The sequence below is a fragment of the Meles meles genome, chromosome 1, assembly GCF_922984935.1.
Source record: "Meles meles chromosome 1, mMelMel3.1 paternal haplotype, whole genome shotgun sequence".
Lineage (NCBI taxonomy): Eukaryota > Metazoa > Chordata > Mammalia > Carnivora > Mustelidae > Meles > Meles meles.
The window spans coordinates 23,352,046-23,377,881 of NC_060066.1; positions in this window are offsets into that span (position 1 = coordinate 23,352,046).

Consider the following 25,836-nt stretch of genomic DNA (forward strand, 5'->3'; position numbering starts at 1 on the left):
TATAACACCAAACACAAATGGAGACATAAAATATATTAGGAATGAACACTTAAAAAATTTCCTGGAGTAGCTAAATCACAGAACTATAAAATTTCTGGATTGGAAGAGTCTCCTGAGCTTTTCACTAAATACAGAAACTGCTTCTACTGCAAGATCAAACCAAGCTCAAACTTCTATTTGCCTCTGATAAGAAGGATGGCAAATGAACACATTGGGATATAATTTTAAATGTCACTTAGGGTAGAAGTGTATTACTGATTCTAGGTTTGCATAGTTGATGAGCCCTTTATTCATAGTCTAGAAAATTTTCATAATATATGTTTTTAAATAGCAATTTTTGTTTGGAGAAAGGGTGGTTGTCCTATTTGTTTCTGCTTTTATTTTGTTTTCGCACTTAAGGTGGCTGCCTTTATCCAGTTTGGCTCTGGTGAGTTTTGAAACTAAGCTTTTAAAGAAAGATGATACCTGTAATCACTCACTATTTATTTCTACATAAAATGAATCAAGTTTGCACAAAATTTTGAAATCTGACATTTTAGGATATAACATGAATTCAGAATAAAGGCAGTAGATGAATTTCATGTTAAGAATAAAATAGTACTTTTATCTGAACTGCTATTTATATATACTTTTTAAGAAACGCTATAAAAATGTCATATATGTAGGGCAGATGTAATCTAATAATAAAACATGAGCTAGAGATTTGAAAGCCTCTGTACAGTGATCACAGTGATAAAAAAAAAGAAAAACTGCCCCCCATCAGTGTAATTTCACCTCATTTCATTTCACATATGATTATTTTATTTTATTATGTGCTTAGAATGTTGTTGGGTGCCGTGGAAATGAAAATACGACTCCAGCAGTAGGCAGCAGCAGTTATTTGCCATCTACTGTGAACCAATAAACTGCTAGGTGCGTCACATAAATGTCTTATTTTCCCCATGTTAGGCAAACGAGAACGAGGGAGATTAAATCACACAATTGGGCACAGAGTTGTGACACGTAATATTTTTAGCCCACGTCTGTCGGATCATGAAGCACTCTTTGCATACTGTTGTAGAATGCCTTGTCCCTGCTCAAAAGAGGCTCACAGTCCTGTTGGTGACATTGCAATCACACAGGAAGCCACCAGAATTGCATTCAGGTCAGGTACTAATTTAAATGGTACTGATGAGCATACTAGTCATTGAAGAGTCCTCCCTTCAATGAAGACTTTTTATGTTTAACTTCCATTTATGTCTTAAATTCTCTTTTTAAAATCATATGCTCTTCCTAACATTTTTTTAAAAAGATTTTATTTTTTTATTTGACAGAGAGAGACACAGTGAGAGAGGGAACACAAGCAGAGGGAGTGGGAGAGGGAGAAGCAGGCTTCTCACTGAGCAGAGAGCCCGATGTGGGGCTCGATCCCAGGACCCTGGGATCATGACCTGAACCGAGGCGGACGTCCAACGACTGAGCCACCCAGGCACCCCAATCCTAACATTTATTTTTTTTTTTTTAAAGATTTATTTATTTGACAGAGACCACAAGTAGGCAGAGAGGCAGGCAGAAAGAGAGAGAGGAGGAAGCAGGCTCCCAGCCAAGCAGAGAGCCCGATGCGGGGCTCGATCCCAGGACCCTGGTATCATGACCTGAGCTGAAGGCAGAGGCTTTAACCCGCTGAGCCACCCAGGCGCCCCAATCCTAACATTTTTTAACTAAAGTTCTCCGTGTAGAATATTTGACATTACAGAATGGCACACATCTATCTTATAGTTATCTTATAATCTTCTGACTTTACTTCCATCCCAGAATGTTTATGGAACAATTTGGAGTATTTTATCTATCAGAAGTTTTGCAGGAGAAAAGTAGTCAGAGCAACAGAATAATTGTATTTATCGTGGCAGCAAAGAGTCCTGGGGTCGCAGGTTCTTCTTAGGGTGGCATGGATAGCTTGGAGGATGAGAGGCAATTCTAGTCTGAAGAGGAATGTTAGTGAACTCTGCTGCACCATTAGTTGTACGTGACACATGGATGTGCTGTGCTGCAACCCATCTGTACTAGTCAGCATTCTCCAGAGAAACCGGACCAGTAGGGGTGTGTGTGTGTGTGTGTGTGTGTGTGTGTGTGTGTGTAAGGGAGATCTGTTTCAAGGAATTGGCTCACATCATCGTGGGGACTGGCAGTCTTGAAGGGCAGGCTAGCAGATGGAGACTCAGGGAAGAGTCGGTGTCGCAGTCCTTCATCCAAAGGCAGTCTGGAGGCAGAACTCCCTCTTCTTCGGGGGACTTTAGTCTTCTTCTCTTAAGCCCTTCAACAGATTGAATGAGGCTCACCCATATAATGGAGAGTAGTCAGGTTTGCTCAGAGTCTATTGATGTGAATGTTAATCTCATTAAAAAAGGTACCTTCATCATGATCTCAGGGTCCTGGGATCGAGCCCCGCATCAGGCTCTCTGCTCCGCGGGGAGCCTGCTTCCTCCTCTCTCTCTGCCTGCCTCTCTGCCTAATTGTGACCTCTCTCTCTGTCAAATAAATAAATAAAATCTAAAAAAAAAAAAAAAAAAAAAGGTACCTTCACAGCCTCACCTCGACCAGCATTTCAGCAAGTATCTTGCAGCTGTGGCTGAGTCAGGTGAACACATAAAATTAACCATGATACCCTCTTCCAGATGTTCTCTGAGTGATTCAGTTTATGTCAGGCACAGTTCTTTATTTGAGGGAGAGAGAGCACACGAGCAGGGGAAGAGGCAGAGGGAGAGGGAGAAGCAGGCTCCTAGTGGAGCAGAGAGCCTGATGTGGGGCTTGATCCTCAAACCCTGGGATCACGACCTGAGCCGAAGTCAGACACTTAACCAACTGAGCCACCAAAGCACCCCCGTTAGGCACAGTTCTAGGTGCTGGGATAAGGAAATGCATAAGAGAGAAGAGACTGACCAGCTTTTAAGGTGCTTACATTCTCAAAAAAATAAGTTGACATAAATAAGCCAGATTTCAGGGTGTGAGAAGGGCAATGAAACAAATAGCCAAGGTGACAGGATAGAATTTATGGACATGCTCTAAAGGACTGGAACCTTGGTCACTTATCTGATTGTGACCCGGAAGACATGCATTTTATATGCCAACCCAGTAGGACACTGATAGTTCACTGAAGCAAAAGTGTCACTAAACTATTTTTTTCTTCGCGCGCGTGTGTGTGTGTGTGTATAACACACTCCAGTTATGATTATTAATTTTTTTCCCTTCCGCATGGGTCAGCATACTCAGTGCTTTATTTGGATGGTGAGACATCTCTCTGAGGGGGTGACATCTGAGGTGAGATTTAAGCCTAAAGATAAAGCATGAGCGCGACAGTGGGTGGCTGGAGCATACTGACAGGGAGAGAAGCCAGCAAAGTGAGATTGGAGGCAGGGCTGGAACTGGATTGCAGAGATTCACTTTTACTGTAAGTAAAATGAGAGGCGATCACATGCTGTTGAAAGGTTTTATATTGGTAAGTGACATCATTTAATTATTATTATTATTATTTTTTTTTTTTGCAAATTATTGTTCTGGCTGTTATTTAGAGAAGGCCTTGTAGCAGGAGGAGGATGGAAGCTGGGAGGCAGGGTCCAAGTGAGAGGATGATATTAGGGATGATCACGAGAAGTGAACAAATACAAACATTGTAGTAAATTAGATGGTTTTGAGTGAGAGACTTTGGGAAGGGGAAGAAATTAAGATATTGGATTATATCTCTGAATTCAATTATGTCTTTTGTCACAAGTGCCAGCTGAAGTTAAAATACTAATGACCTGCTACTCTTCAAAGACTCTCTCTTCCCCTTAATCCCCAAATCCTAAATCATAAAAGAAAAGACCTTAATACTTTTTAAAAAATAAAGTAAATTAAGGCTTTTGAGGATAATTCAAATTAGCAAGTGAAGGGAGTTGTTTGGATGGGCAGAAGTTTCTGGACTACTTAATTCTGAAATCTGTGACCATGTACTCAATACATATATAATGTTGGCATTGCTGATGATGTTTCCTTGAGGAAATGGGGAAATAACTTTCCTTTATATAAATATTTGTGACCATTTTATATGTGGGAGGTTTTGATTTTCTCCTTTTCTCTTGAAAAGCCATACATTACATTGCATTACTGATCAGTTTCTCAGTATGAATGGAGAAAAACAAAACCCAGTATAAAATCATTCTTATGTTGAAATGGTTATCCAGAAAGAAGCATTTATGCTTACATAATCATTAAGCTAGTGTTTAGTATAGATGACCGGATGTGTATGTCTGCATGTGCATAGACATTACATTGGAAAATCAGAGAGAAATTTGAGTTTTCAGCAAATATTGGAAAATGAGATTTTCTTACTGTTTAAAAGGCCAAATGTTGTAAAATGATTCAGAAAATGTGAAATGTAAGGAGCCTTATAATTGTTCTCCCCAGCCCACTGCCTTCCACCCATCACTAGATCACTGAAACAGCCTCTTAGCTGACTTCTCCACTGTGTCTCTAAATCCATTCTTTGCACTACTGTCAAAGTTCTTTTCCAAGAAAACAAAACACCTGGTCCTTGCCTTCAGGATAAATTCCAAACATCTTAGAAGAAGAGAACCAACATCTCTTAAACACTGAGTGGGGGATAGACTTAGGCCTAAATGGTTTATGTATATTATTGGCCTTCTAGAATGAACCCTGAACCACATCTCCCAACATGTCCATACACCCTTAGCTCTGATCTCTAATTATAAAACAGAATCACACTGTATTGACTATTACATCTTTCCAGACCGCTAAAGGTCTTTGAGTAAAAGGATGATGCTTACTTGTTTTCCACTGTGATTACCAGAGTAGGTGGGAAATAGTAGAACTCAGTAAATGAAAGAAGTTTATACTATGTTTTACAGACTCCTCCTTCTGTCCAAGAGTGGCCCTTCTGGAAGCTTCAAAAGTAATAGTTGCTAGCTTCTTGTCCCCTGCTCAGTGTTTTATATGTCTCTCTTCAGCTTACTAGCTGTGTGGATATGAACAAGTATCCTTAAATCAAGTAACTTGCCCAAATTTTGTCTAATTTCTGGGTCCATGAAATGGGTAGCAATCAAACTTGCAGAGATCTTGCAAATATTAAAATAGTAGTGTATATAAAGCATCCAGTACCGTATGTCAGTAATATCAATGTGCCTAATATTTGGTAGATAATATTGTGATTGTTACTTTCTAAAGAATAAATCAATATTTTAGTGCTTCATAAATTTATAAAGGACTTAGGTGATTCTAGCACAAAGACATTCAAAACTTTGTTTAAAGAAATTAGAATATAGCTACAATGAGTATCCCTGAATGTATTCTGAGTCTGAAAGAAATTAGGTTGGGCTTTAGAAAAATCAGGGGGTTAAGAAAAGAAAATAATATTTTAAACTTAATTTGCAAACAGGGCAGGATCTAACCATTCCTATTCATGGCTGTTGCATTGGAAAATCTGGAACTTTTTTTTCTCAACTGATAGATTTTTCTAAATTTATATGTAAGGTTGCCTCTGAGATCACATTATTTTAATGGTTGTCATTATTATTATCCATTTAAATGCAGTGGAATTTAGTTTGAAGAGAAGCTATAACCTTTCTTTATTTTAATTCACAAGCTGTACAGGAAAACTATGACTTGCAGGTTCAAAGGAGAAAGCCTTTAAAAGGGCTTGTAAAAGGCCTCATAGTCTTCTTGGACATCAAATAGCTCAGCAAAACAGCATTATGATGATTTAAATGTAAATGAATTAGAAACATATGGATCACATTCCCTTGGAAATACACATGGGTTTGGAAATTAAGGGGAACTGCTTGACAAAATGCACTGCACTTCACTTAGCACAAAATGTTTGAATAATGGGTTGAATTTTTTGCCAAATCCTGAAGGCCATGGGTTCGTCCTATGGACATTTTCACAAACCCTGTGGGTCTTGAGGTTCCGTGCCTTTGAGAATTATGTTCCCTGTCAAGATCAACTCCTGTCGTTATCACTTCTGTCCCCCATTCCTCACCATGTACTCGAGTGTGCAGTTATGAAAGAGAGAGCAGTTTGAAGCACGTGGAAGGAATGGGGTGCGGGGGGAGGGTGTAGTTGGAGTTTCTCACTTCCCTTTTTTCTTTTCTGTTTCCTCTTTTTTCTCTGGCACTTTCCCTTCACTCTTTCTATCCTTCATTTCTCCCTTATTTTGTTATCTCTTCCCACCCCACTTTTTCTTCTTTCTCTCTTGAGTAGAAGAATGGATAAAAACAGGATGCTTCTAAGGGAAAGCTTCCAGTAGCATGGGGGAATGAATTATCTATTGTCTTATCATTTCTTTTCTTCAGGATTACTCCCTATAATTAATTACTCTGTTCCATCAGAGAACAGGAAAAGTCAGTAGTCTACCTTAGTGGATCACTTAGCTTTTAGTATGGCATAAGCAGAAATGTTTGGACTTACTATATTGTGTTTTAAATATTTTAGCGTCTCATGAAAGTAGCATCACTCTGATTTTGCTTATTTTAGAAGGCAGTTTGTCACTATTAATATCGATTCCAGGGATAATTAATTAATTTCTATAAATGAGTTGACAAATGGAATATCAGAGAACTAAGGCTCATGCATTGCTGCCCAGCCTGTGAAAGCAGGTGTCACAGTAACAGGATCCGGCTTTTGTGTGTGTATGTTACAAAATATACTGCCTCTTGATAAGCAGCTACAGAATTGATAGTTAAATCTATCCACGTGGATTTGCTTCCCATATGGAACTAATTGCCTCTGGAATAGCTAAAGCCAAAAGATCTCTACGATTTCAAAAGCTTCTCTTATCTTTCCTCTCGTATGGCTGTTGACAGGAGCGAAACACATCTATCCTCATTTATTATATTGGTCTCATCAAGTGAGGACGTGTTGATGGGGGACTGTTACAGAACCAGATGGTCCAAGTTGGTCTTTTATGTTTCAAGCATTTCCCCTCCTCAGTTTTAAAAGTCCAAACAAAGGCTGTCCTGCACTTGGGCTGATCCCCTAGAATCTCCCTTCTTAAAGGACCCAGTCCAGTCTCTTGCTGGTGCTGAACAGGCCTGCTTGAGGACCCGAGCACTGGGTTTCTGTGTCCTTTAACCCTGTCTCATAAGCCTCACTTGCTCTCTCTCCTTCCGTGTGACTGGACACTAACTGGAGGATAGTGAGATTTTCTGTCTGGACCCTGACAAGAGGTCCTTGTCTCTCACTTCTCAAGTGGCCACCATGGTACTACGTCCCCCTCTTTCCCCAAGTGCATAGGTCAGAGACCTCTACATTTGAAATCTTGACAACTAACAGTATTTTACTCCCTCTCTCTCTTTGATGGTGCTAAGAAGGCAACGCTTGACCTCGTGTTTCTTTTCTAAACCACTGCAGAAAGCGTAAAGATAAATAGGTAGCCATCATCACCATTGTACTCATTGTCTTGTCATCTTCTCCGTTCACATTTCTAGAACACGTACCTGTGCCAGGAATAGGTACTTTCGATGTATGAACCCATTTAATCCTCTCAGCCATTTTAGAAAGCAAGGGTTATTGTCATCCCCTGCTATAGAGAAAGAAAACAAAGCGTAGGTAGATGAACTGTCCCACAGAGTCTTCAAGTCAAGAACAAGTGTACCAAATTTTATAAAGGCCATGGGTCAGGAAATACATAATACAGCAGGTCCTCACCTACACCTGAATCTTCAACCCCTTTTTCCCTTTTCCCTGAATAGGTGGAAAAACTTTCAGAAATGGAATTTCATCCATAAAAGCCCAAAGTCATGGACATGGGAAATGCTGCTTGAGGAGGGAAGGGAGAATTTGTCTCTGGTGCTCCTCCATGCTGCACTGGGAAAATGACTTACACTTTCTATGCTGCAGTGTTCTCATCTGTGAAATGGAAATAATAGGGTACATTCATGTTAGGATTGTTGTAAAGATTAATTCATGATTGTTGGAAGTATCTGGCACCAAACCATCCCTATACAAATATGCAGTTATGGTATTATTATTCCACCAAGGAATGTCCCCAAATCCCCCCCCCCCCCCCCACCGATGCGTTGTGCACTTGTGAGAAATGGGCTAGTGGATGACTCTGGAACTGTGTATTACATTGTCTAGTGAGTTCCTCCCCCTTAGTAGCCCACCTTATACCTAATGCATCCAAACCAATTATTTTTTTTTTTCATCACATCTACCAATTCTTCTGCTTTGCCTATTTTGGTTGGTGGCACCAGCATATTCCAGTATAGTGGTTAAAGTGAGAAACCTTGGAGTGGGTTTTTACTTCTCCTACAAGACCATATTTTTCTCATCAGACCAATCATTAAATCCTCTTGATTCTACTTTTAGAATGTCTTTCAAATCCATCCCCCTTTGTCAATGGCCACCACCCAGACTGAGACCATCTCAGTAACCATCAAGCAGTCTTTCCTATGACCCTTTTCTCCTCCATCCCAAAGTACCACAGAACATTTAAATATATGTATAAAACTTCAATAATGTTATTCTCATGAATGTCTCCCCATTTCTAGAGAATGAATCTCAAGCCATTGGTGTGTAAAATATTTTTATTTGCCTTAAATATACCATTCATGTATTTCCATACCAGTGGTTCAACAGTCACACTTTGCCTTCTATTTGAAAGATCTTTAGGAGAGGAGACTAAATCTCTCTAAGCTTTAGGTTCTTAACCTTCTCAGCCCCCCACCCTGAAATATGTAGTAGCTCAGAAAAATGTTGGGAGAATAAAAGGAAAGACAGTCTGAAGCACTTAGTGTAGTTTTTGACTTTGCAGTGTGAACTTGGGCAATTTATTTAACTTCTTTGTTCCTTCTTCCCACTTTCATCAAGTAAAGAGAGTACCTATAGCACAGAAATATCATGAGAATAGAATTAACCAGTATGTGTAAAATGCTTAGAGCAGTGTTTATTATTCCTGTCTTATTTTTCTTATTATTCCTTTAACCCAGTTATAAAATGCCATTGATGCTAATTTGTGTTACAGACTGAGAAGGGTTTTGGGGGAATTTATTATAGGTTACAATGTACATTTTATACCATCTGAGAATACTGTTGCATTGAAATAGCATATGTTAAGGCAGAGACCAAATGTCATCGCTTCATGAAGACATTCCCCATATTCTCTGTCTTCCAGTAGACTGACCTATTCTTATCTCCTGCTTAACTTAGTAGTTTGCTCATATTTCTATTATAGCACTTTGCTGGATGATACACGAATCATCGGAGTATGTGTTTGTGTCTTCCGCTAGAATGTGAGACAGGAGTTGATGCCTTGTTCACTTTTATATCTTCTCAACCCCTGTTATCCTCCCTGCCACCCTGAGATGCCACCTCTGTGCCTGGCAACCAGTAGGCATTCAGTAAACGTTGACTGAATGCATTCTGAATTGGGTAATGAGCCATTGTCCCACCTTTGTGGCTGCCTTCATAAATACCTAGGGTTTAATTTGGGTCTATGGCCATGTTGGATGAGCTTCAGAGACCAGAGTGTTTTCACAGCAGTGGGGACTCCACACATTTGGCTTCTAGAACATTTTGACAAGAAAAATGTCTGCATTTCAAGATACCTGAGGGCTTATTCCTGTTTTTCTCAAACAGAGTCAGGCTTTCATGTGGTCTTACACTTGCTTATTGATACCCAGTATTTTTCTTGTTGGGCCAAATGTGGCAACACATTATTTATTTGACACTGTGGTAATCCATTCAATTGGATGGAAAAGAACATATTAGTCAAATGAAACTGATGTCTGGTAGCCATGCACACTCACCCAAATAATCTGCCCCTGGACCCGGTTCTCCAGCTGCTTGACGCCAAGCCATATTCTCGCTCAGGGATTTATTTTCCCTGGCCCTGCTGGGATACTAAAACCAACTTTCCGATTCAGCCTTAGCCTCAGCCTCCAGCCTCTGGACAATAGCAATACTGTGTGATGACTACCAAGGACAGACTAAGAGGGATGACTGTTTTAACAGCACTTTATGACTCCTCAAGCTGGACTGGAAACATCACCACAAGGAGAAAAAGGTATTCGCCAAGGAGAGGGGATGTCTCTGTAGTCAGAATCTGAGCTGGAATCAAAACCACAGACAGAAATAGGGCTGAGGTCCTACAGCGTAAATTCCAGGAACTGGGAAGGAAGCTTGAGGACATGGCCATCAGGCTTTCAGAAATGTGCTAATTGCGCAATATTCACAATGAACCGGAGAGAATGATAAAATAACAATAAAGATGAGTGATTAAATCTGTGAGCTAATGATTTGAGGAACAATCCTCAAAAACTGTGGTAATAAAGGGGGGAAAAAAAAAGCATTCAGCAGCATTATGATGTCTCACTCTTTCTGTTTTTCTATGTTCTCCCTTCTCGGTCCCTCTTTCTCCCCTCCTGTTCAGAGTAGTGAAGCACAGTAAGTGTGCGAGTGTTTATGGGAGCCATGTGTGCTTTGTGATAGCCTTATCCCTGACTAAAATACAAAAGATTGGCATATATACCTAGAAATTCATTCATCTAATTTTGCTTTCAAATTGAGTGTCCAAAAAGGTCAACTCCACTTTTGAGTCTCGCTTCTGAACTACAAATACCATCTGAAATTCATTTCTAAAATGGCCAGTGAAAGGAGCAGGACCTTGGTAGAAGAATTCTCACTTATTATGAGCCAACAAGAAATATCTAGTCATTAGCTAAGGGTCAGCAAGAGGGTTTTTCAACCTGTGTTTGGCAGAAATATTAATACTTAGGATTTTTTGCTTAGTCAGGTCAAGTCCAAGAGGATGTCCTAATGAATATGTGTGGGGAGTTCTGCCATGCCAGAACAGGCTGCCAAAAGTTTAGTATTCATGCAAACCCAAAGGACCTCCTGGAAGAAGCATTGTCAGACTTACCATTATTTCCCAGAAGCAAGACTCCCAAACAATGAGAACAAAGGCTGTCTTAATCCTTGGAGCTGTTAACTTTATATGGCAAGGAACTCATTGGAGGGGAGAATGGAGGAAGGATATATCATATACTTTTTATCCCACATATCAAAGAGAATAAATTGGCTGTTACTTTTTAGAGTTGTGTTAAGGAGGATTCAGAGGCTCTATGAAGACCCAGTGAGAAAGAGTGGCATACTCAATAAGCAACATCTGTCACTTTCGGTGTGGGTGCTTGGGTTTCATATTGCTCCAGTGGGGGAAAGAAAAGGACTTTGGGATGTGATGCTATGTGGTGCCACTCCATTAGGATCAGCTCAGTCAGGGAAACTCCAACTTTTATAGGAGAGTAGTCTGTAAAAAACAGCAAATTTCATCATGTTTATACTAAGTATAGTAGTGTAGTAATGCATAGTATAATATATACTATGCAATAATATACGTATTAGTATATACGTGTGTATGTGTGTTATAGTAATGTGTTAGTATGTATATAAATAATACATATGTAATATATAATGTACAACATATATGTCCGTATATATATTATTTATATAATAGTAATGTAGGGAAATCAAAAGAAGAATACCATTTTTGGGAGCCTGATAAGAAAATGTAAAACCAGTGGGGAAAGAGTTCTCCCTGTTTTTGTAGGAACACTGTCCTGAGAAACCCAAGCAGGTCAATTCTTGGCTTAAATAAGAGGGAACTGAGCCACAAGTTAGAATCAGAAATAAGTCACCCGAAAGATGTAGTAGAGGCCACCACTGAAAACTTCAAGTTAAAATGATAAATTCAACTCAGGAAATTGTTTCAGCTACCTGAGTTCGCTTGGATCACCATAGTATTTATTTCCTGTCTAACATATTTCTGTTTGTTCCTGACATTTAGACCTGCACTGTCTAATGCAATGGACTTTAGTTATTTGTGACTTTTTATATTTAAACTTTTTAAAGTTAAATAAAATTAGAACTTCAGTTCCTCAGTCATACTACCCTCACTACAAGGGTTTAATAGACACATGTGGCTGATGGCTGCCATATTGGACATCACAGATATGCTTCTGACTTTATATGGCAAGGAACTCATTGGAGAGGAGGGTGGAGGAAGGATATACCATACATATTTTATACCACATATCAAAGAGAATAAATTGGAAGCATAGAATGCTTCCATCATCTGGACAATTCTATTAGACAGTGTTAATCTAGACCATCTCATCTAGAAAGAAAGGAAGTGTGGGTTGATGGAACTACCTTCACAGGACTAAGAATAGTTTGCCCTATTTATTCAGAACCATCCCTCCTTTGTGCTATTGCTTTCTTGGCCATTTCTTGCCCAGTCTCAATGCTGGACACGTGTAATTAATACTGAGTTGATGTGGACCTGCTGCTGCTATGTTAGATGTTTGAGGAGGAGGTACAATATACTATCAGGTGATTTGGGGGATTGTCTATGATTTTTGTAGATGTCAGTAGCATTAAATCTGGCAGGAATTTGTGATGGGATATGATTCTAAGTGTCAATCTCTCTTAGCTCAGTCTTCACAACAGCCCTTCAAGGTAGGCAATTCCATTCATTTTTAACAAATGAACATGTTAAAATGTTAAGAAACTTAACAAAGACACACAACTAGGAAGTGGCAAGCAGTGACATGAACATGAGTCTCTAATTCTGGATGCATTCTGTTATAGCTTATGGCTTACTGGGGAGAGGAAACATGTACATACAGAGATCATTATAATAAAAAGTGTCACAAGGACAGATTCCTTGATGAGGGCTCCAGTTCTTTTCCTGGTAACACTTCTACCTCACTTTATAGATGGGACAGATGTTCTGTTACTTGTTTAAAATACAGCATTTGCCCCCTAGTTATTTGGTAGGTGAATAATCTTCCAAAGTGTTCGATTCAGTACTCAGGAGCCCCTCATCCTATATTAACAGTGATATTGGTGATAAGGAATCTTCTGAATGGGTGGGCTCTGAATTGCATGAAAACTGTTCCTGGTAATTGTCATGAGATTTGCAGATTTTAAAATCTGCCATGATCCAACACTGACACTAAGATGTTGAAAAACCAGTGAACCTATCCAGCGTTGTTAGACAAGAAGCACTGTTCCAAAGAGAGTAGCAGATTTCCTGTGCTTCTTAGAGATTTTCTAGTCTTCTTTATTTCTTGATTTGCCTAGCAAGACCTTCTCATTTTCCTGCAGCAGTACCCCGAGCTATTCTGACAGCAAAGCTGTTTGCTGATCAAAGGATAGGTTCATTGCCTTGAGAAATTCCTTTTTCCATCTCACCTTCCATGTTGCTTTCTGGGTGTGTGAGAGCTTATATATCTGAATATTGGCAGTCTTGCAGAGATGTCCTTCATATACCTGATAACATAAAATCCTGAACAAACTCTGTTTTTGATTTTTTCTAATTTTTTCTTTTTGAAAGATAAGAATGTGTCCACATGGGTGGGGATGGTGGGGGTTACAGAGGGAGAGGAAGAGGGAGAGAGAGAATCTTAAGCAGGATCCACACCCAGCATAGAGCTAGACCTGAGGCTCGATCTCATGACTCTGAAATCATGACCTGAACAGAAATCAAGAGTAGGACTCTTAACTAACGGAACCACCCATTTCTCTATGATTTGTAATGTCACCTAGAGTTAGCTGGGATAAGGGATGTAGAGAAGAGGAGAATATTCTTGAGTTTTACACGGAGACTTGAATTTACTCTTGAATTTACATTGACACGGAGAATTTCAAAATCGATTGACTGGATTTGAGCCAGTTGCCTAACCCACCGTGGCTTCAGAGTTTCTGTCTTGAAAGTTGTTGAAGTCACATTGTGCTATATCCCTTTGAAAACATGAATGACCCAATGTCATTGTTTTGTGAGATTACATGCTCTTAACTTAGAATTTTAATTTATTTGTTTACTTTGCCTTTAATCTAAAAACATTCTTCCAATCTGTATTACCATGTTGAAAAATGTGCTTGAAAAGTTATTTTCTAACAATTACTCAAGCAAAGAAAGGATTGTTTCATTTTGAAAAAATATATTTTCCTTGTTTTGGTTATGGTTTACACTTTTATTTTCTACCATCTTTGGAAAACTGATCAAGCATCAGGGTGGTATTAGCTTTCTAAATGGTGTCACCAGAACTTTGCATTTATGGTAGTATTGTCCAAGAAACAAGAACAGGAGGAAAAAGGATGGGTAAGATTGCCTATGCCAGGCTAACTGAAATCCAGTAGTGTTTTACCATTTAGGTAATAGGAATTCTTGCCTCTCTAGTACTTTTACTATGAATGCATTCATCATTTCCCATTTGCCAACAAAGACCAAACTTCAAATATTAAAGAATAATAGTTGTTGAAATACCAGTAACTCTTTCATTTTGCCTATATAGGTAATAATCTTTCATATATGTTAATACATAACTAATGAAATCTTTAAATAAAGTTTCACAGTTCATCTGCCTGTTTAAGGACAGGCTGTGAAGGAGTATTTAAAAATGTCTTTCTTTTTGCAGCTCCTTCATATGTTACCAATCAAATCAAGCATAAAATTTAAAAATATTAGGATATAATCTTTCCCATATATCATATTTTCAGGGAGGGTTTTTTTTGTTTTCTTGACTTATAGATGTTAAACTTTGATCCATCAGAGAAAGACTATATCTTTCTTAACCTCAGTGATACATACGCAATAATATCCATAAACAACACTTTGAATATTTCCTATTTTCTGTTGTAAGTAAATTCTTAATGTAATTATTTGAATAAAATAACTTGTTCTTGGGTATCAATGTCCCTGTTAAATTATTCTCTATTTTTTAAAAATTCCACATTTACCATGTACTATATACATCCTCAGGATTTGGGACATTTTCAAAAACCTCTGTTTTTATTTATAAAACATTTGTTCATAATTTTGTAATTAGAAGCATATGCACTGGAGTTTTTATTTTAAAACGCTTTCCTTTTTTTTTCTTTTTTCTTTTTTCTTTTAATTCTTTCAGCACAGAGAAAACTTTCCATCACCTCTCTTTCTTTAAACTGGACAATTTAAAGAACTGCATTTTCCATGTTATCCGTATTGCTTACCCCAAAGAAATGTTTGTGTTTCTTTTCTTTACCAACTACACAGAGTTGACTTTTTCATGTAATTTTTCGCATCTCAGTTAGTGGCCTTGCAGAGAAGCACACATGCATAGGCTGCTGTCACTGAGGTAGTTTCATTTTTAATCTCTAGCACATCTCTTTCCCGATGTATCCCACTGTTTCCATTTAGATCAAAACAAAAAAAAGCATGTTCTTGTACAAAGGAGGGCATCAGTGTGTTCAACTGGTTCTCCACTGTCACTCAATTTGAAGACAAGTCTAAGTTAAAAAAAAAATCTATGGGTTTGTAAAAGTCATTTCTATGTGTGCATTCTGATGTCATTGCTAGCTGTACAGCCGTAAGACTGAAATCTCCATTTTCCTTCCCAATCTTTCTTTCTTCCTTACTTCAGTTTCTATTGCTAGAATCAGCGTTCTCAATTTCCAAGCTATAAACTAAACAGTCAACTTTGATTTACAAGTCTGATTCTTCCCTAGAATGTCTAGATAGTCTCTATTTTTCCCTTTTGATTGTCTTCTTGCTTTGATTTCTAACTCCATACACCTCTGCTACCCAGGTACTTACTATACCAAGCAAGTACCTTCTGAGGGACTTGCTCTGCTTTTAATTCATTTGTCACCCCATCCCAGTCCATTCCTCCAATCGTTTACATGCAACACTATCTGATGAATATTTCTAAAATATCACTGTCCTGTTTCTCCTCACTCATTCAGAGACCTTTGGTAATCATTTCAACTCCAAACCCATTAGTCAGGTCCTTCTTCAGACTTTATTTGATACTCTATGTTAAATACTACTAATATTAACACTTATTGTCTTAATCTGTTTGGGCTACTACAATAAAAACAAACTGGTTGGCTTATGAAGAATGAACCTTTATTTCTCCTAGTTCTGAGGCTGGGAAGTCCAAGATCATGGTGCCAGCACATATTTGGTGTCTGGTGATTACCCACTTGCAAGATGGCCCTCTTTTCACTATCACTTCACACAGTGGAAGGGGCCAGGTGGCTCTCTTGAGCATCTTTTGTAAGGGCGTTAATCCCATTCCTGAAGGTTCTGCCTCATAACCCAATTACCTTGCAATGGCCCCATCTCTCTCTCTCTCTTTTAAATAATTAACTTTTCTTCTTTTTAAAAAAGATTTATTTATTTATTTGAGAGAGAGAGAGAGAGAGAGCAAGAGAGCAAGCATGAGTGTTAGTGGAGGGCCAGAGACAGAGAGGGAGAGGGAGAAAGAGAACTTAGGCAGACTCCTCACTGAGTGCAGAGCCTGATGCGGGGCTCCATCTCTCTGAGATCATGATGAGCAGAAACGAAGAGTCAGATGGTCAACTGATAGACTGAGCCACCTAAGCACCCCCAAGGACCCATCTCTTAATATCACCTTGCAGGGGTTAGGATTTTAACATATGAATTTTGGGGTGGGGTGCACAGACATTCAAACAATAACACTATAGCTTATAGGAGACTTCTGAATCTTTCAACCTGCTAGGTACTGAGTTACATGCTTTAGTACCATAATCTAATTTAACCCTTTCCACAAGTACATAGGTATTATGTCCATTTTTCACATAAGGAAATAGCAATTCAGGTAGATTTGAATAGCTCCAACAAGGTTACATGGTGATAGAGGTACAGCTTAACCAAAGCTATATTTGTAACCAACATTCATGCCTCCTACAAATCTTTGCCATGAAGCAAATTATTGTGCTAAATTTTCTTAAGTGTGTCTTGAAGGGTTTTTTTTTTTTTTGCCATTGTCCTTTTTTTTTACACCATGTACCTAGAATGCCCTTCCTCTCTCCAGTGAAATGTCATGTATTTTTCGAAGTCTATCACAAACCTCAATTCCTTTGTATTTTTTTATTTTTTAGATTTAATTTTTGAATATAATTTTATTTATTTTTTTACAGTGTTATGTTTCAGGTGTACAGTATAGTGATTCAAAATTCTGTACAACATCCAGTGCTTGTGACAAATGTCCTCCTTAATCACCATCACTTATTTCACCAGTCCCCCCAACTCTCTCCCCTCTGGTAACCAACAGTTTGTTCTCTGTGATTAAAAGTCTGCTTCTTGGTTTGTCTTTCTGTCTCTCCCATCTTTGTCTTCCCTTTGCTCATCTAGTTTGTTTCTTAAATTCCACCCATGAATGAAATGATATGGTATTTGTCTTTCTCTGACTGACTTATTTCACTTAGCATTATAATCTTTTTTGTTGTTGTTGTTTTTGTAGCATTATAATCTTAAACTCAATCCATGTCATTGCAAATGGCAAGATCTTTTTCTGTTTTTGTGGCTGAATTATATATTTTATATATTTTTATATTATATATTCATATATTTTATATAATCTATATATACCTTACATCTTCTTTTTTTTAAATTTTATTTAGTTATTTGACAGAAATCATAAGTAGGCAGAGAGGCAGGCAGAGAGAGAGGGGAAAGCATGCTCCCTGCTGAGCAGAGAGACCGATGCGGGGCTCGATCCCAGGACCCTGGAATCATGACCTGAGCTGAAGGCAGAGGCTTTAACCCACTGAGCCACCCAGGTGCCCCTATCTCACATCTTCTTTATCCATTCATCCATCGATGGACACTTGGGCTACTTCTATAATTTGGCTATTGTAGATAATGCTGCAGTAAATATCAAGGTGCACGTATCCCTTTCCATTTCCTTTTTAAAATCTAACCTAACTATCCTATTCTAAAGGTAGACATGAAATTCTTGGACACATAATTCAGTTTGCAGATGAATTTTCAAAATCTCCATAGCAGATTTATTATTGTCTTGTGCTAGTATTGATAATTTTTTGTTTGAATTTATTTTCTGCATGCTCTGATGTTGTAGTATTTATCCAGGCATAACATCAGTAGATTGACCTCCCTACAGTTTCGTAAGCATAGTAAGTGACAAGTATTTGATGATTTGGTTGTTTAAGAAATTCAGTCACATTGGTTGCCCAAAGTGGTTGATCTGACTGTATTGATCAGTTCTGTCATAGTGGTAATGTCAGTTGGTTTATATAAAAAAAATCATGGCCTTGACACACTGTAACTTCAGAGGCAATTTAGACATTCATCCAACAGAAAAATTATATTGGATAATAAAATTTGGGACATAAAAGTGAATTCTGAAATTCATAGTTTTATGGTAATACTAGATTTGTTATATAAGTCAATGAGAATAAAATTATATATAGAAAAAAGTTTTCAAAAAATCTCTTGTGAAAAGGAAGTCAACAAATATTAAGCAATACTTGGTAGACCAAAGAGTAATTTTCTGTGTATTGCTCATAGTCTGTGTTTAATATGTAATGTGCAGTAAATCTAAATTGTAAGAAGAAAGCTAATACCTCCTCCCACTCCCCTCCCCCAACATATTCAGCTATTAAATCTCTACACTACTCTCAGATTCCTTAAAAATTCTGAGTCCAACCCATCAGCCAGTGGAGAAAACTAGGAAACATCCTGGCCATGTTTTGATCCTTTCATATTATCATTTAACTTCTATCTGAACACCTCCAGTAACAGGAAATTCGGCACTTTTGAGTAAGTCCAGCCTCGTGTTAGACATTTATAATTGCTAAACAGTTCTTTCTGATCATAAGCCTCAATCTTCCTCTCTATAACATTGCCCCTATGTCCCTTATTCTGAACAGTGTTGTTTTATATTAAATTAGGTGAAATAAAACACACTTTCTGGATTTTTCCCAGTGCAACTCCTCTATTTGACGAGACCTATTCTGTCTCTTCTTAATTGCCCCCTCTTCTCTCCCCTCCCCTCCAGGCAAAAATCTCTAGTTCATTCAATTAGTAGTCATTTGACTTAGTTTCCAGATGTCTTCCCATCCTGGACTTTCTCCTCTGGATATTCTCCTCCATCGCAAGAATACAGTAAGCCAGATGTGGCCTGAGGAGGGCAGAAAACCCTGAAACTGTAACTTCTCATGCTTTAGAAATGGTATTTCTGTCATTGCAGCCTAAGTTTGCATTAGCTTTTAAAACAGTAGCGTTATACTCATGGCTTTTATTGAACTTGTGGTCTAAAGCCTCAGGCCTTTTACTTTTCCCCAGGAAGTGTAGTCAAGCCATGTATTTCTTATCCTGTCCTATATAATTGATTTTTTTAAAAAAACTATAAGGATTTTCCTTTATGCTTTTTTGACTTTTATCATGTTGGTCCCCCAGAAGTGCATGATGGGACAACTGAGAGAAAACCACAGGATTCTTGGCTGCTCTAGATGCTGAGAATCTGGAAAGGCTCTAGTGAATTACAATAGGAGTTCCACTCAATAAACCCCAAGCCCTATGGATATTAAAAACATAAAAACAAGCAAACCCAAAAGAAAGCCCCAAAAGCCTCTTGCTGCGGGGAGCTACATTTTACCTTCAGTAATACCCAAAATGAGAAGACAAGGAGGGAAAATACCTAACTCCTCAGTAATTGAGACCTCCTACAAGGACATTACTTTTTAGTCCCAGCAACTTCCTGCCTTCATGCACTTAGTAAGAGACCTAGTAGATGGTGATATATTTAAAAGATGATGTTGCCATGTTTTTTCTTCTTGGGGCCAATTAGTACATATTCAATGGTTTCCCCTTTCCTCCATTAGCACATAAATTACCTTTAGCTCCCAAGCCCCCGGATTGTCAACAACTTCCAACTGTTTGTACTATCAAAGCTCTTGTCTCCTAAAAGCTATTCTCTCTCCCATGGAAGAAAGGTGAAAAATATCTCTCTCTTCCAAACGTCCAGATCATTGATAAAAGTAGCCTTTCCCCCAACAATTATGTGAGTTTCTAGATCCACAGCCCCTTCTTCCTTCCCTACATTTACCTCTTTTCTATTCACGATTTTATGGCTTGTTTCACTCATTCAACATTTAATAGGAAGACTGAATGCTACTAAGCATTGCACTTAGTTGATGAGGCCTGTCTAACATGGGAATGCCAGGAAGGTTGAGAAGCTCTCCTTCCAACTCGGATAGTCAGTTTTGTCAGACGATAGGGGGCTGCAGGATGTACAATACCCAAGTTCCCTTGTATGTGGGCAAGATAATGTTTGTGGTACAATTCTTGCTCCGGAGTCCCATGGGATCACACTGAGGCTAGAATTCTGTAAACATCTCTGTCTAGCTTCATCCCCTGCCTATCTAGCTTTTTTCACTGAGAGTACTCCTACTTTGAATTATTTGCACACAATTACCATGGCAGGCTGTGCTGCTTGGTAGAACAGAGGCTTCAGAATCATAGCACTTCTTTAGAAATTAAACACCGGAAGAGCAGATTCAGTTTAACTCAACAAACATTTACAGAGGATAATCTAAAAAGCTAAATTTCTTCTTTAGGCTAGAAGCTTTTTGAGGCCAGGGATGACGTCTAATTGACCTTTTCTCCCCAGCAGCTAGCCTTTGCCACACTCAACATATATAACAGAATGTATATTCTCTTATGGAGGCACTGCGATGAGCAAGATGTGACCCCAATAAAAATTAAGGTTACAATTTAGTGGGAAGCAAATATTTTATAATATACATTATAAAACAGGTTTGAATGTAGAAAGCACGTAAAAACCCAAATGCAAAATATTATGGAGCATAGAGAAACAAAAGAAAAATTTCAGTTGAAAGTAAGGTATAGATTGGGGAATGAAGCTGAATGAAAGATGAAAATGATTTTAATAGAAGAGAAAATAATTATTGCTAAGCAACTATCAAGTAACGTCTAGATGCAATGTCTTGTGCTAAGTTCTTTACATGTATTACTTTAGTTTATGTTTACAGACTATCTATGATGTAGAAATTATTTTTAGTTGTGTTTTACCAAGGAGGTTTTGAGACATGAAATAATGTCTAAGCCCACCCAGCTAAGAAGTAACGGAGCCTAGATTTAAGCCCATTCCCTTAGGGAAGGATATTGCAAGAAGAGGGAATTATGATAACCGCAGATAAAGAATCCGAAAAGTAGTCTACCAAAATGGACTTAAGTAGATACAATAGAAAAAACATCTAGAAATTGGAATCAGATTATAAGAGACTTGGAATACTATGGCTAAGAAATTAGACTTTATTCTACAGACCATGGGAGAACATTGGAAGGAGATTTAATAGGAACGTTGAATGATAATACTTAAGAAAATGAGTTCAGAAGGAGGAGAAAAAAATGAACAAGTGCCTCAGGTTCCTCAAAGGAATGTAGCTACATCAACAAGTTTAATTGTACGCATATTCCTGTTGGCCCCTTTCTGCCTGGTTTTACTGGATCTGGTCAAGTGGTTCTTAGATTTATAAATAATTTTGTCAGGAGCCTTGATTTCCCACAATTATGATATTATGATGCTCTCTAATTTGACTTTATTATCTGTGCTACTTTGTCTTCGTCCTCTTCTAAAAATCCATGTGCCATCTATTTGTTTATTTTGGTAACTAGTATGAAGTTCTCTTGAAAAAAGGCAAGTGAGTAATGCATTGCACCATACTAAGCAAAACTTTTTACTGATTGTCTTCCCCGATCTCCCTGAAAGGCTCTTTGAAATAACCTAGCAGTTGTGCCTTGTTTCTGATCTGGTTTTTGCTAAAGTCTTCTAGCTAGCTCTGTAACTTTGGTTTTCTTTCCTCTTCTTCTCCTTCCAGTCTTTTCATTCTAGTGTTTTCTGTCTCTTTCTTTTTCCTCTTCATTCATTGTCTAGAACGTTGGAGAAAATACTGAAGTAGGAAGGTGAAGAAGTCTCAACAAGTTATAAGCTTCCTCTCTATCTCTGCCTCTCTCCCTTTTGCTTGCTCTAATTTATTTTGCAATAAGTATTACAGTATTCATAACCCACCTCTTCTTTCAATTGGAGAGATTGGCATTTGGAGAGATTTGCCTTTGCAGAAGGCACAGTTTCTATTGAGCTCCAAGTGATAGGGTGACAAGCTGAATGACACTGATTTTTTTTCCCCTCCTCATTGAGGCTTTACCATAGATGCAGTCACTTAGGACCACTATATTCTTAAATTTTTTGTTTTAAAAATTAAATATGATTAATTTAAGAGGACCTAAAAACATCCCAAGCAGGACTTGTTGCCTGCTATAAATACCTCCAAAGGAAGTATCTGCTTCCAATTTCCATGTATGGGAAGGACTCACACTGCATCTCAGATGGTTGTGAGAGTGTCAATGACTGTGATAAGACTTTCTATTCTCCCAGCTGAGAAGACAAAGAAGTTGTAATGGGGCAGCCTGTTTCTGCAAAGAGGAGGCCTGTGGGGAAATTTTTATTCATTTTCTGTATCTTGCATTATTCAGCCAGCCACCTGATGTTCTTGTCGTGTAGTAAATCCAGAAAATTACTGTTTGCTGAAATTTCCACTGCCTCCATTTATGTAGAGGCGTAAGACAGTTGTTTCCTGAGTCTGGACTGTTTCTGATTACAAGAGACAGAGTCTGCCCATGTTTGATTTCAAGTCCTCCCGCTCACATTTTTAATCTGACTTTTTTTTTTCCTTCAATTTTGTCACTTAACTTATTGACAACTTTTTGAGTCAGGAAAATAAATAAAGCCACAGTTAGCATGTATTTCTCCTGTAGAGAAATGGAGTCTGATGATCCAAGTGGTGTGTGTGAGGCTAGAGAAGAAAGTAGAGCCATATCCTGGAAGACAGTGCAAATAATTTTCTTGCCTAGAATTGAATTTGCTGCTATTTGTTGCCTCATGACCTTAGATCTTATTATTAATTTTGCCTTATGGCTTAGAAAGAATTGTACAGACTAATTTTCTGTAAGTTTGTTGCTTTATAGCTAATCAGCCTTAAACATAATTTTGTTTATTCAGACAATTTTCCCTTGATTGAGTTAATCTAACTCTAATCCACATGTAGTAAGTGTTATAGCAAACCAAAATGAGCAAAACTCTCTAACTCTGGTATTTTTTAAAATTTGTAATTCCCAGAGTACATTGTTAATGTTTTCATTATTATTGGTTCTATTTTGTTAATATTTTTGTGACCACACACACACACAATACAAGACACCCAGTTGAATTTAAATTTCAGATAAGCCATGAATAAATTTTAGTATAAATATGTTCCAAAAATTGCAAAGGAGATACTAATACTTGGAAATTGTTCCTGTTTTATCCAAAATTAAAATTTTAGTGTTCTGTATCTTTGCTAAATAGAACAAGCCTATTTACTGGGAGAATTATAATTTCAGGTAATTTTTTTCTTTTCAATAAGTTCATTTTAATAAATGTATACATTTAGCTCTTTTGTAAGTTTTTATACAAATAAATTAACAAGTTAGGGGAAAATCTTATTTTAATCTATATATTCTAGTTTGTGATTCTGAAAATATAGTCAGTATGGTTAAAGATCCTTTAGAAACACACTGCAGTTATCTATTTACCTGCCTGTGACTTCCATTAATCTGTGACATCAAAAAGAGAGGGATCATAGTTCATTTTTTTCTGTTATATAATGTTGGACATAGAAGGACCTCAGTGAATATTTCTCTGATAGACTGCATGATTACAAAATAGTAAGCTGGCACAGCAACAAAAGAGTGTGTGTGTATGTGTGTGTGTGTGTGTGTGTGTGTGTGTGTATGAGAGAGAGAGAGCCTAACATGTAATGGATACTGACTTTGTACTAGCAGTCCACTAAGAGCCCAGTGCCAAACACTAAGTTGCTATCCTCTTTTTATAGACAAGCTTTTCACTGGAGTGTGGTTCAAAGCCAACCGAAGTCCATCTATAAGAATACATCAGTCAATTTTTGTATCAGCTAGATACTGCATCCTCCCTTTAGAGACTTCAGGAAGGATGAGTTAGCAGTTCTTCATACAGTCCCTGTTGGTTTTCTCAAATTAAATCTTCATTTCTGAAAGTCAATTTGTAATATAGTTAGCCGTATAACTACAATACTAGCTCCTGTCCCATACACTATTTTAGAATTCTTCACTCCCCCACTGAGTGTCCCTTTTCCTCGAACCTATGTAGGCCTCCACTAATAGCATTTGACTTAAGTGACGATTTGTGATTTTCCATGCGAATGCCATAAATTTCTACCTTAGTCTCTTGGGACCCTTGCTTTTACAACCCTGACACCATTCTGTGTTCTTAAGCCTAACCAGCCTGTGGAGAGGCTCCCATGGAGATGAACGGAGGTCCCGCCCGGCACACTGCCCTGTCTGAATTCTCAGCTGACAGTCAATTCTAACTGACCAGTTGGGTGAAGAATCATCATGAAACTGCACCTTCTGGCCTCCTCCAGTTGAGCCTCCTCAGCTGATACCATGTGACACAGAAATGTGCCCTATCCAGATTGCAGATTCATGAGCAAAACATCATTTTTGATATTTTAAGCCAGTAAATTCTGCAGTAGTTTGTTGTGTAGCAATAGATGACAAACAAAGATTTTGGTACCTAGAAGTAAGATGTCTGCTATCACAAAAACCTGAAATATTTTGCTTTGCCTTTAAGACCAGATAACAGGCAGACGCTTCAAGGACCTTCAACAGGTTCTTAGTGAAACCTAAGGGCCTTGAGGAGAAAGTAAACAGAAGTATAAGTGGCCTAAAGGATGCTGATAGTGAAGGCTTTAAAGAAACTAAGGAGAATGTTATTGGAAGTTTGATAAAAGGAAACCTGTGGTCTGTAGTGGCACAAACTTTGGCAACTTGATGGCCTGTAGTGACTTAGAAAATAGGAAAGAAACTCAGTGATATAGTTGAGTATTTCCAAGAAGAATACAGAAAGTCGCACCTGGCTTCATCTCACTGCTGGTGATAAAATGTAAGGAAAGAGAAGTTAGCTAAATGAACTGTTGAATATAAACTCAAGACTTGGGGTGTTTGAAGAAAAAACTCTTTCTCATCTGACCTCCCTAGACAACAAGTTCAAGTTCTAGTCAACAAGTTCTAAATTAAGGGAGCCTTCAGGCCCAAGGTTAAATTGAGGATGGGACCGTTAAATCCCTTGTTAAGATTTCAGAAATATTTAAATATTGATAGAAATTTTCAGATAGAAAACAGGCTCCTTATGGACCTTTCAGGTAGAAAAATAGGCTCCTTAAGGACCTTAAGTGTATAATTTACAAATTCTCTTTTTTAACTAAGAAGGTTTCTAAGAATCTCAAAGATCTTGTTCCATAGAGTCTCTTAGAGAGTACTAGGTAGAGAAGGAATGAACTAAAAAAAGATTTACAGATTTATAGATAAGACCTTTCTCATATAGGTCTTATGAATTGATACATAGGAAACTCACAATATTTTTTTAAAGAATTATATCAGCTTAGTCTGAAAAGAGCAGAGACAGTATGAAATGAAGAGAAGCCTTTGTCTCTGAAATTTCTATGTGTAGGAAATAGGCAAACTGCTAACACAAGCTAGTTTTTGTAAAAAAGAAAATATGACTCATAAGGCAGAACTAAGAATCCAGAGGGTATAGCCAGAAGATATGAAGAATAACTCCTAAAGTGTTGGACTGAGTTCCAATCAAGGAACTGGCAACATGTACTTGGATGGATGTCAGAATTTCAAAGGAGCCATATCTGCGGTATGCAAATCCTATGCTGATCCTACCATTGTATGTTGGGTATGGAAAGGGCAGATAAACTTTCTTTTTAATTTTCAGATTTTGGGTTGAGAATAATGGTACTTAAAAAGATAGGCCTGAGGATGTTGTGCCTGAGGCGCTTGATCCACAGCTGGATTTGATTTAGGTTATGAAATTTTGAACCTCTAGCTTAAGCCTAAGGCCCTAAGATGAGACTGGGGGATTCTTTGGGGAAAAGAGGTGAGTGTGG